At 42.0% G+C, this 10,251-nt stretch overlaps 1 protein-coding gene across 9 annotated transcripts in view; it reads right to left on the reverse strand.

The window, feature by feature from the left end:
• Positions 1 to 10,251, reverse strand: part of MCF2L2 (MCF.2 cell line derived transforming sequence-like 2) — a 158,769-nt gene that overhangs the window by 48,701 nt on the left and 99,817 nt on the right. The gene's annotated exons all lie outside the window — the stretch shown is intronic.

Raw genomic sequence — 10,251 nt, forward strand, 5'->3', positions numbered from 1 at the left:
AGAGTCAGCAATAATCTGCACATCCAGTTTTCAATTAGAAGCTGCTGCTAGAAATTCTGACTGGTCTAATCTAAAACTGCCCCAGCAATGTCTGTGATACAGAATAAAACAACGACAACGTGTGAAGTGATGCGTAGAGGAAACTTCCAGTCCACGTACCTAATTGCTTTTAAGAGGTTTTTTTTTCTTTCATTTCTCACAGTGCTTAAAGTGCTTTTCCCAGCTGACAAGTATTTTCAGCTGAGATTGTGCAACAGTTCAAGTGAAAATTGAGTAATCGCTCAGTTGCAGTACTTTACCTCCTAAAGTGGAGTAAAAGATCATTATGGACGTAAGAACATTGTATTTGTTATTTGATACAGAAAACATTTCTGAGTTCTCTGATATGTTCGTTTTTGGTTTTTGGTTTTTGTTTTTTTGTGTTTTGATTTTTTTTTTCTTAATGGAGGAGAGCAATGCCTTGAAAGAACAATGATTGTACTTAAAGTATATTTCAAGACTGTAAATGAATCCCAACTAACTTAGAGAAGCAGAAGGGATTCAGGGAATATGCTCCCTCTCACTTGAAAACTAGTGACTTTTAGTGAAGATGTTGTATTTGCCAGCCTAGACGATCCTTTTCTGCTGTGATGTAAAGTCAAATGCTCATGTTATTACAGAGGTTCTGAGCAGAAAGACTGTATCTTTGTTAGAAATATATTTCACCTCCAAAGTCACTATTTATAATATTTTGTTTCTCGTGAGATGGTCTGATCTCGTCGCATATAAGAAATTGTCCCACATTCATTGTTCCCAAAACAAATGACCTTGGGGAAATATTTTTATATATCTAAATTAGTTGACCTACATTATAGGAACCAGAACATCATTGTTAATGGAGAGGCAAATTAATTAAATCACCTACAGAGATGAATAATATGAATAGAGGACTAGAAGTCAAGCAAGAGTTGTTTCTCACCCTAGCTGTGCTTCTACACTGAAATGATGCAGCTCTGTACACAAATCTCAGTGAGCTTTAGACAATGTGGATGCTGCAGACTGCTCATTACTACTGGCCAAAATAACATCCAACTAGCTGTGTAAATATTTGCCAAGTACTCGTACTTGTGAACTACCCATCCATCTCACCTGTAGTTTTAGTCTTCTAACCTTGCAGCTACACCATTTCTATCTGATGATCAAAATATATTTAGCTCTGCGATAGCTCAGCACTGAGTAATCAATTAGGTAAAAGCAGGTGAATAATTTATAAATTAGATTTGCTTCTAATGTATCTGCTATGTAGCATTAGGCTTGAATATCTCTTAAATTTTACTGGAAAGCTTCTGAATGGGTAGCATGCACACATGCAAACCGTATTTTATCAGATTGTTATCAGCTGGAACATTGTGGGTTAACAGTCTGCTCCTGTACCGTGGAGACATCCGTGTCGTTTCTTAGCATTGTTCACTTGCTTGAGATTGAATATTTATACATAGTCCATAAAAATAACTTCAAATGAAGCAAATTTCAGTATTATTCCCTAGATATATTATCCAACGAACTGTAAAGCTTCCAGTTTCTCAGGGCCAGGTGGATCTAGTAAATCTGTATCTTTCATTTACTGCGGCAAAGTATATTGCATAAAGGACTTAAACTGAGGACAGTGGAGAAAAAAATAATTAGTAACTACACTTGCCTAAGAATGGCTTTGATGTGCTAAACTGGAGTCATTATGGGCACTCAAGTTTACCAGACAGCAAAGGAAGCTTACTGCTTTTAAAAATATAAATAAATATCTGCATGGAATTAAAAGGATGGTTATTAAGATACTCATGCTAAGATGACCTCTTATGTGTTTTCAGCCCATAAGGACTAGCACATACAGCCACAGATACTATTTACAAGATAAGACAGAGCACTCTAGCTGTTGTGTGTCCTACTGCTGTGGGAAATTTGCAGGATTCCCATTTCTTAGCAGCCATTTCTTTCAGGGATGCTTTTTTCTTACAAGTTTGAAACAGAGCAGCTAAGAAACCTCTAGAAATGTAATAGTTTCTGACTTTTGCAAAAACTATTTAACAAGCTTTTTTATAGTAAACTTGAATTCTAAGACAGAAACTGTTTACGTGTTGCAGTGTACTTTTTCCATTCCTTTGCAAACAGGATATAATGATATCCAAATATCAATTGACCTCCTTGAGCGAGAAGTTGATAAAGGCTGACAGTGCTGCGGACTTTCCCACGCAGAGTGGTAAACTGTGGCATTTGGAAAAGAGCTTTTAATAGCAGAAAAACTTAAACTGTTAAAACCACAAAACTTTCAATGAGATATGACCAAAAAAATTAAATAGAGAAGTAGGTTCAAGGAAGCTTTGTAGGAACTATTTATAGTGAGAATTCCTATCTACTGCTATAGCTCAGGCTCCCAGCAAACCTAAAATGTGCCCCCAGCTTCTCTCCAAAATTGTGTAATCTCAGGTGGGGTATCCTAGATAAGTTGGTGTGGCAGAGAAGGATGCAGGTACGTGTGACTCTGCTCTGTGCAGGTTCCTGCACCACCCCACTCTCTTACTCCAGAATTTCCCCTTTAGGGCTATGACTGACATCTCTCATGTCCGTGGTAGTCTCTTTCTCATCCTGACCCTGCAAGGGCCCTTCAGAGCTACTTTAGTTGGGATAGAGAAGCTAAACATGAAACTGTTGCTCACTTCATGAGAATGGAAACACAGACACTACCCTGAAGGGTCCACTGCTGGAAAAGTTCCAGTGTTTTTTATTCTCCTAGCAGATCTGCTCGACAGCTTTGCTCTGCAAGACTTTGGAAGGCCATTTGGGCAGAAAGAGTAATTATTATTACTATTATTAAAATGAATAGTAATTGATTTTACAGACATTCCTATGCTTATGTTGGAGAGGGCAGAGCAGAGAAGTGCACCACATTATGCTTGGAACGGAAGCGATGGATTTGATGAAGATTGCCAGGTCCTATGGGGATTTGTATTTCAGTCTGAGATGTGACCCTAAGGAAACTCCATCCTGCAAAATCTGTTTCTCCCTATAACAGCACACAGCATTCTGTCAGACTTAAAATCTGTGGCTCTCCTGCCCACAGACCTCTTGGACAGAGAGATACCTCAGAAGACCCTGGTAGATCTCTTGGATATACACTGGACGACATGACAATTAAGAATGGAAGAAGGAAAGAAAATCCTGAAGATCCAAAATGGAGTTTATGGGAGCAGCTGGAACATACGTTCTGCTTTAGTTAATCTCTTCTTGGCACGGGTACATCAGTATGTAAGCTGTGAATTGCCATGGCTGAGGAGCAAGTACATCGTGTTTTTTTTTGTCATGCTTTCTCTCTGTCAATAACCTGGGGCAGAGGGACAAGAAAGGATCAGACCACCTGCAGCTACCATGCTACAATGAGCAGAGACTGGGAATTACAGCTCTTCACAACATCCATTGGACGTTGGACAATCCCCTCTACAATACCTCTGGAAGTTCTCTTGCAGCATTTAACAACAACCCTAGAGAAAGAGGGAGAGAGCTGTCTGCTGGAAGATTTTCCAAAGGAAGCTGCTTTAGAGAACTGTGGGATAGATCCCAGATGGAGAAAGTGGTTGAAGGGGCCACTTTACAGTCCCACAATTGCAGATTGCACAAAATGCAGAAGATATTACCCAATATTTGTCCTGTTTCTTATTTTTTCCCTAAGCAGCTGCTAATGGCCAAGGTCCAAGATAATACAATGGGGTAGACAGGTATTTGGGTTCACCAGGACTGCCATTCTTCTGCTTTTTTTTTTTTTTTTTCCTGGAATAATAGGAGGCTTGGTTTATCCATCTCAGGGCCTGACAGAGGTCTTACACAATCCTGACCTACCAGGGAAGTCTCTAACTATTCTGCCCCATCAGTGTTTGTGGTATAAACTGGGACTAGGTACAACTGCAATGGTGACAGTCAGAGGTGCAGCACGCTGCTCCAGGCAGGGCTGTCACAGATGTAAGAGCTCTCCCTGTCCTCTATCCATGCAGTAATTCTGGCCTGGGGGTACAAGTAGGGGATTCAGAACAGACAAACAGAGCTCTGAATGCATTTTAACTAACACTAGCATGTTCACTGCAACCTTATTCAGCCATGCTTTAGCTCAGGTGAGATGCCATACATACAAGACTGGCCACACTAGTTCATCCAGCATGGACTATTAACCAGGGAACAGAATCTGAAGACAGATTTCATTAACAAGAAATACAAATAAAACATCAGTGCTTCCAAACCAGACACTGTGGAGACAGATCAACAACAGCGTATTGAATAATCTAGATACACACAGAAACTTTGGAGGGCGTGCAGAGCATCTGCTTGACAAAGTGATCCTGCATAGAACAGCATTCCTCTTTAGGCCCACATGAGGAAAGAAGCCTGCTGCACGAAAAATGTAAGTGAATTTTCAAAAGTAAATACAGCATTCTGAACACGAACGTGCCATAAGTCTTCCAAACCCAGTTATTATATCCTTGGTTAATGAGCAGCCTGTTAAATGCAGGAAGTCAAGTCAGTGGTGATTTACTGAGCAGCGCGCCCGATAAATCCCTGCCCCATTGAATCACAGGCTCACAGCACCGAGTGATCTCCCGTGGCCCTCTCTGCCGCTGTCCTGCAAACCGTGCAATTATTTCCATCAGCCTAGTGTGGGTGCAAGTCACCGTCACCCCGATTAGGCAACACAGCCTGGGCTTTGTGCTACTGTAAATGACAACGTGAAGGACTCAGCATGAGCACTCCTTCATGAGCTCACTGACGACATACAGGAACTGCATACCTTTACCTTCTGATCTGTTTAAAAACAGGTTTCATTGGAGCTGGTGTTGGTGTGGGTAGGGATAGAGAGGTGTGCTTTGGCAGATCCACCTGGAGAATTTGAAAAAATGCTGCCTCCAGCTAATTGTCACCTCCCTGAAAGGCACGAGTGCTCCTCGGTAGTTTCCGTGATTTGTTACTCTGGAGAGTTCCTGTCCTGCCCTTTAAGGAGTAAGCAGCACCAGCTGAACTGACGCTGTATAAGAGCATACCAGCACCTCTCCTTCTCCTTCCCCATCTATCACAGCAGGGATAACAGGGCTGAATTCCATCCCCAGCTCCCTGGCTTGTGCCTCTGCTACCTCTTACTTGTTGGAGGACTTCATCATGCGAATAAAGAAAGGCCAAAGATTGTCAGCACCTTAGATGAGAGCAAAGCAAGGTTTTAATGGACAGTTGATACATCCTACTAGATCCCTTGCAGCAGTTAAGGGCAAAACAAACATTGAAACCTTATGGCCCATGTATGCTTCTTCAGACAAGATGTATCCAACCCTAGTCCCACAAAGCAGCCTTCATTTGCACACACTCGATAAGCCCTGAAATGGATCAGGGGGTGGGAGAAAGCATATCTTTAGTTTTTCCAGAGTCCTGGATAGGCACAGCAAGTGGCCAACTGATAGCCAAAGCGACTGCCTGTGACACAGGTAAGAAAGGGGATAGCTGTGGTCCTAAAACACACCAAGCACCCAGCGTGGGCCTGTGGCCAGCTGCATGCCAGGAGCCTGCCCAGAGCCAGCAGGCAGCAGAACTGCACAGAAAACAAGTTGAGGAATTCCTGGAATTTCTGAAGGGTATTAAAATAACCTTCGTATCCAACAGCAAGCAGGTATGAGAGATAATAGCAGAAGGGGCTGCTTATCCTCCTTTGATACTTGATTAAGTGCAAAGTTTGTCAGAAAGCACGTGAACGTTGAGACCAATCATTTCAGCCTTCCATATCCTTCAGGAGCAAGGATGCAAGGTCTCCAGAAAGGCTCCAGAACATTCAGGAAACCCCTGTATGGCAACAAGATTTTTTTTCCCTCCCATTCATAATAATTTTCCCAGTTCCCAGAAATATTTGGATCTATGCTAGGAATGTGTCTCCTCTTGCTATTCTACAGACATTTCTATCAGCAGCAAGATCTCCCTACATGGCAGCATACACTTCACTTCAAAGGTCTTCCTAACCCTTTAGGCTGTAATTAGAGTTGTAAGTGCTGGAGCCAATCTGCCTGACAGGGAAACTTCGCTGAAAACAAAGATTTTGTAAAGGCTGAAAGAGATGACGGCAAACAAGAAATGGCTAGTGGCTTCACGAAATTGCTCCTGCTGACTGCTCTTTCATTAAGTCTGGTGAAATAAAACAGTTCTCTGTGCCTTACAATAAAGTAAAAAAAAAACAGTTTCTCTTTTAAAATGTAGGTTCCAAGTTCCTCCCCTCTATCAGCTCTAAGTTTTTGTGAGTCTAGAAATTAGACTGAAAAGACAAGCTGTTGGGGGTCTACTGTAACGCTTTTTTGTCTCAATCACTTAACAAAATTTCCTTATCTTAATTGCAATATAAGTCAATATCATATTATCATGTGAAATTTGTTACATCTTGCATTTACACACTGTAGGGAAGCCTGTGCAACAGATCCTATTTTTGCCATACAAAAGGGGAAACACATTCATCTCTGCCTCCCGTAGAGGCTCTGCATCTGTGGCCAATAGCCGATAAACCCAGGGATCTCGGCTCCTCCTTCCTGCCATATGCAGCTCTGAAGATACAATAGGCACTTGGACACCAAAGCTTTTAGCAGTGCTCCCTGAGCAACCAGTATCTTTGACATCAGCCCACACCTAAATTTAGCAATTCCCAGACCTAACGTCAATGCAACTTTGGTACTGCTGATTTAGAATAGGTCTCTGGCACGGTATTCCCATTCTGAAAATAGCTCCTGATTCTTTACCCAAGGCCAAAGGCGCTATCTTGTCCCACGCACACAAGCTGATGGTTCCGTGATATACTTTGCCATTTCCATGTTCAGAGTGATGCACGCTGATTAAAGAAGCTCCCCAGTCCTCGTTAGATCAACAACACTGAGAGGGGGCCTGACCTAGATATTCTGATACACTGAATTTAAAGGAGTCTTCAATTTAAATCACATCCAACTCTGCAGTTGGAACCTGTCATTTAAGGGTACAAACACCTCAAGGCATAGGCCCAAAGTTGCATGCTTGGGAATTTGAGTTTGCATAGATGCCTTGACAGCTGGCTGCTGCTGTGCCCAAGAATTGATGCCAGATTGCTCCACAGATGTCCTCAGCATGTAAAGCAAACTTTATGTGCACCACCAGAAGATAAGCAATGAGTCTGGACAGAGTACATGCTTGGAGACTGTTTTGCAAGTATAGAGAACTGCTCCATGCATATGTGATGGCTGAGGCTCTCCCAGATTCTTAAAGCTGATTCATTAAGTCTCATAAGTACTACATCAGACTGCAAACCCTAGAGCTGGATATTTACAAAGTTAATTCTCTCTCAATACAAGCTCTGTGAAAGCTTACACTCTGATGAGATTTTAATTCAGAAAGCAGGGATTACGCTGCCTACATGACATGCCCCATCTGCACACAAAACCACCAACACCTTGCAATTTTCCAGCCTGAATTATTATTCAGTACAAATAGACACGAGTGAAAATCAGCCACCGGTAATGCTACTGTAACTCCCACCACAGACAGTGCACACCTAATGCTTCAATCCACATGTTGCTGTGCTTACAACGATCACTGTCAAGGCCACATCAGTGACCCAGTCGCTGATAACACCAACATCACATGCAATATCTGGGGGGCCATCTCATGAAAATACAAGGTAGACCAGAAAAGTGAAGAATGAATGTGTTCCAAAGCCAATCAACAAGAAAATATTCCAAAATTACAGGAAATTCAGTTTCAGATCTGATGGAGATCAATAGCAACTGTTTGGATACAGTTTCATGATCAGTTTATCCTACCCGTAACTGTAGAGGAACAACTGAGCACTTCTGCATGCTGCCAGTCACTCCGTCCTGCCCTCTCCTCTCTCTTGCATTTGACACTGTGTACAGCAGCACTGACACTTGGGTAAGCTGGTGAGCAAGACGAGTTGACCTGACCCAAAATTAACCAAAAAAAAAGTCATCCTGGCTGCACAGCCGCCTGCCCCAGTACAAGGGATACAAACGGTCTACATGGGATGGGTGTGGGGAAAAAGAGATGAAGAAAGGACAGCAGCAGCAATCCTAAATTAACTTAAACTGATTGCAAAATCATCATAAGAATAGAAGGATGAATCAGATTTCCTTTTACAAAATGATGCCACAAAACATCTGACTAAATCAACTTCCCAAAGATTTGAGCCTAAGTCACAAAGTATCACAGCGATGTAGTTAATGCATATACGATACCAAGGGTGCAGGTGTTAGAACTCCATCAGCTTTAGGCGCTTTGCTACAGTAGCATCCATACAGGCTCCTTTACAGCCCTCCCTGTGAATGAACTCGCAAAGGTTTCCTGCCTTGTGATTTTATCCAACTGCCAAAGCTATTTCATGCTTACTGCCTAAACTCAGAGTCACATGGTTATGAAAGACTGTCAGATTTCTCATCCAGGAAACATCTCATGGATACACAGAAAGATTTGAAAATGCAAAGCAAAGGGCTGTCCATTAGAATACAGTAACAAGAGAGCTACAAAGTGCACCTGATATTTACTATCAGGCAATGAGAGTCCAGGATTATGATTTTTGAATGGAGGCAGTGGTTTGGCTTGTCAAACAGAACTGGATTTAAAAATCTTCTTTATATGGATTAAATATCTCCTCGCAGGAATCTCAGGCTCAGACTCTGCATACTGAGCTGCAGCTGCTGGGGCACAGAGATGCTGTTGGATGGTGCCAGTCCATCCTGTTGGAACGGGTCTGCATGGTGAGGGGGGCAGCAGCTGGATCAGAGGCACTTTGCACAGCACCGCTATGAGCACTGGGTGACTTCATCAGGTGCGCAACTGTCAAACGGCAGCCTCCGATCCCAGCCTCCTTGTAAAACTTCATTGTAAGCCGGCTTCTGTGTTAATTTTTCTTCTCTAGAAAAGAATGGTTGCAGGGAAATTCCCTCCTACCTGCCTCTCCCTCCGGGCAAGAATAGCTAAAAGCACACTGTTCACACCAGCAGTAGGAAACAGCAAAGGCAAAACAACCAAGCACAAATCTGCAGAAAACTCAATTCATTCCCCAAAACTAACACCTCTGTGCTTCTCCTTGTTCGGTTGAATCTTATCAAATTTTCATCCACTTCCATTCTACATGCTGAAATAGGGCCAGAGGTCTCCAACTAGAGCTGAGGCTGGCTGCAGCAGAGGGCTGTGTGCACACGAGGAACCACCCAGTGTAAAATTCTGTTCCTGCGAGCACGCAGCTGCACTCCTCTGCACCAGTTCTCCAGTGTCAGTGCCTGTGCCAATAAAGCCCTTTGCTCCCGAGACACCTCTGCCAACCTGAGCCTGTGTGCAGTGCCAAAGTGCATGAATACGGTTAACCGACAAGGTAGGTACTTCCTGGACAAAAATACCCGTGAAGCGTCTTTTAAAACAGCGTGCTGTTTCCTTTGGTGTTGGTTTAAATATGCATCCTGTTATGCATCTCCGTTAAGAGCAGATGTCAAAATAAACCAGATATGGCTAGGGTGACATTCTGAAAAAGTCTTCCCCAATAACAGGGGGGAAAGGGAAGAGGTTGAGTTTGATTTCTAAATAGGCTTTTTACCTCAATGTAAGATCTGACCCTAAGAATATTTTGTTGGAGTAAGGAGGCAAAATGGAATTTTGCTTTAAAACAACAACAACAAAAAAGGCAAGAAATAGAGAAAGTGTGTTTTCATTATTATTATTATTATTATTATTATTATTATTATTATTATTATTATTATATAAAATCCCTGGAGTGATTCACTCTCCCAGTGTAATTTCAGATCAGAAGCAGGTTGAAGTCTGTTTATGTCATTAATGGAAAGGCCTCTTCCAAATCAGAACAACCAAAATGGGAAATTAGTGAGGACAAGTGAAAAGGTGTTGATCTGAGCCGATGTCACTTTTCAAAAGAGAAGTGGACACAATTTTAAACAAACCCCATCACAGCAAACAAAGTCTATTTATAGTGCTGATCAGAAGCACTCACTTTTGTTCTTTAATTTAAAAACCTAACTTTGCTTTCCACAAACCCTATTCTTGCAAGCTTGTAATTATATCTGAATCACACTTCCCCATACACACCTTGCATTTAAAAAGCATATTACATATTTCTACTTCATGATTTTGAAAGTGTGACTACCTGAAGATGTTTTGTAGAAACTGTTATCAAGAACACAGGTAACACAGAAATGTTTTGGCTTTAAATGG

The sequence above is a fragment of the Anas acuta genome, chromosome 9 (assembly GCF_963932015.1).
Source record: "Anas acuta chromosome 9, bAnaAcu1.1, whole genome shotgun sequence".
NCBI classification, from domain to species: domain Eukaryota; kingdom Metazoa; phylum Chordata; class Aves; order Anseriformes; family Anatidae; genus Anas; species Anas acuta.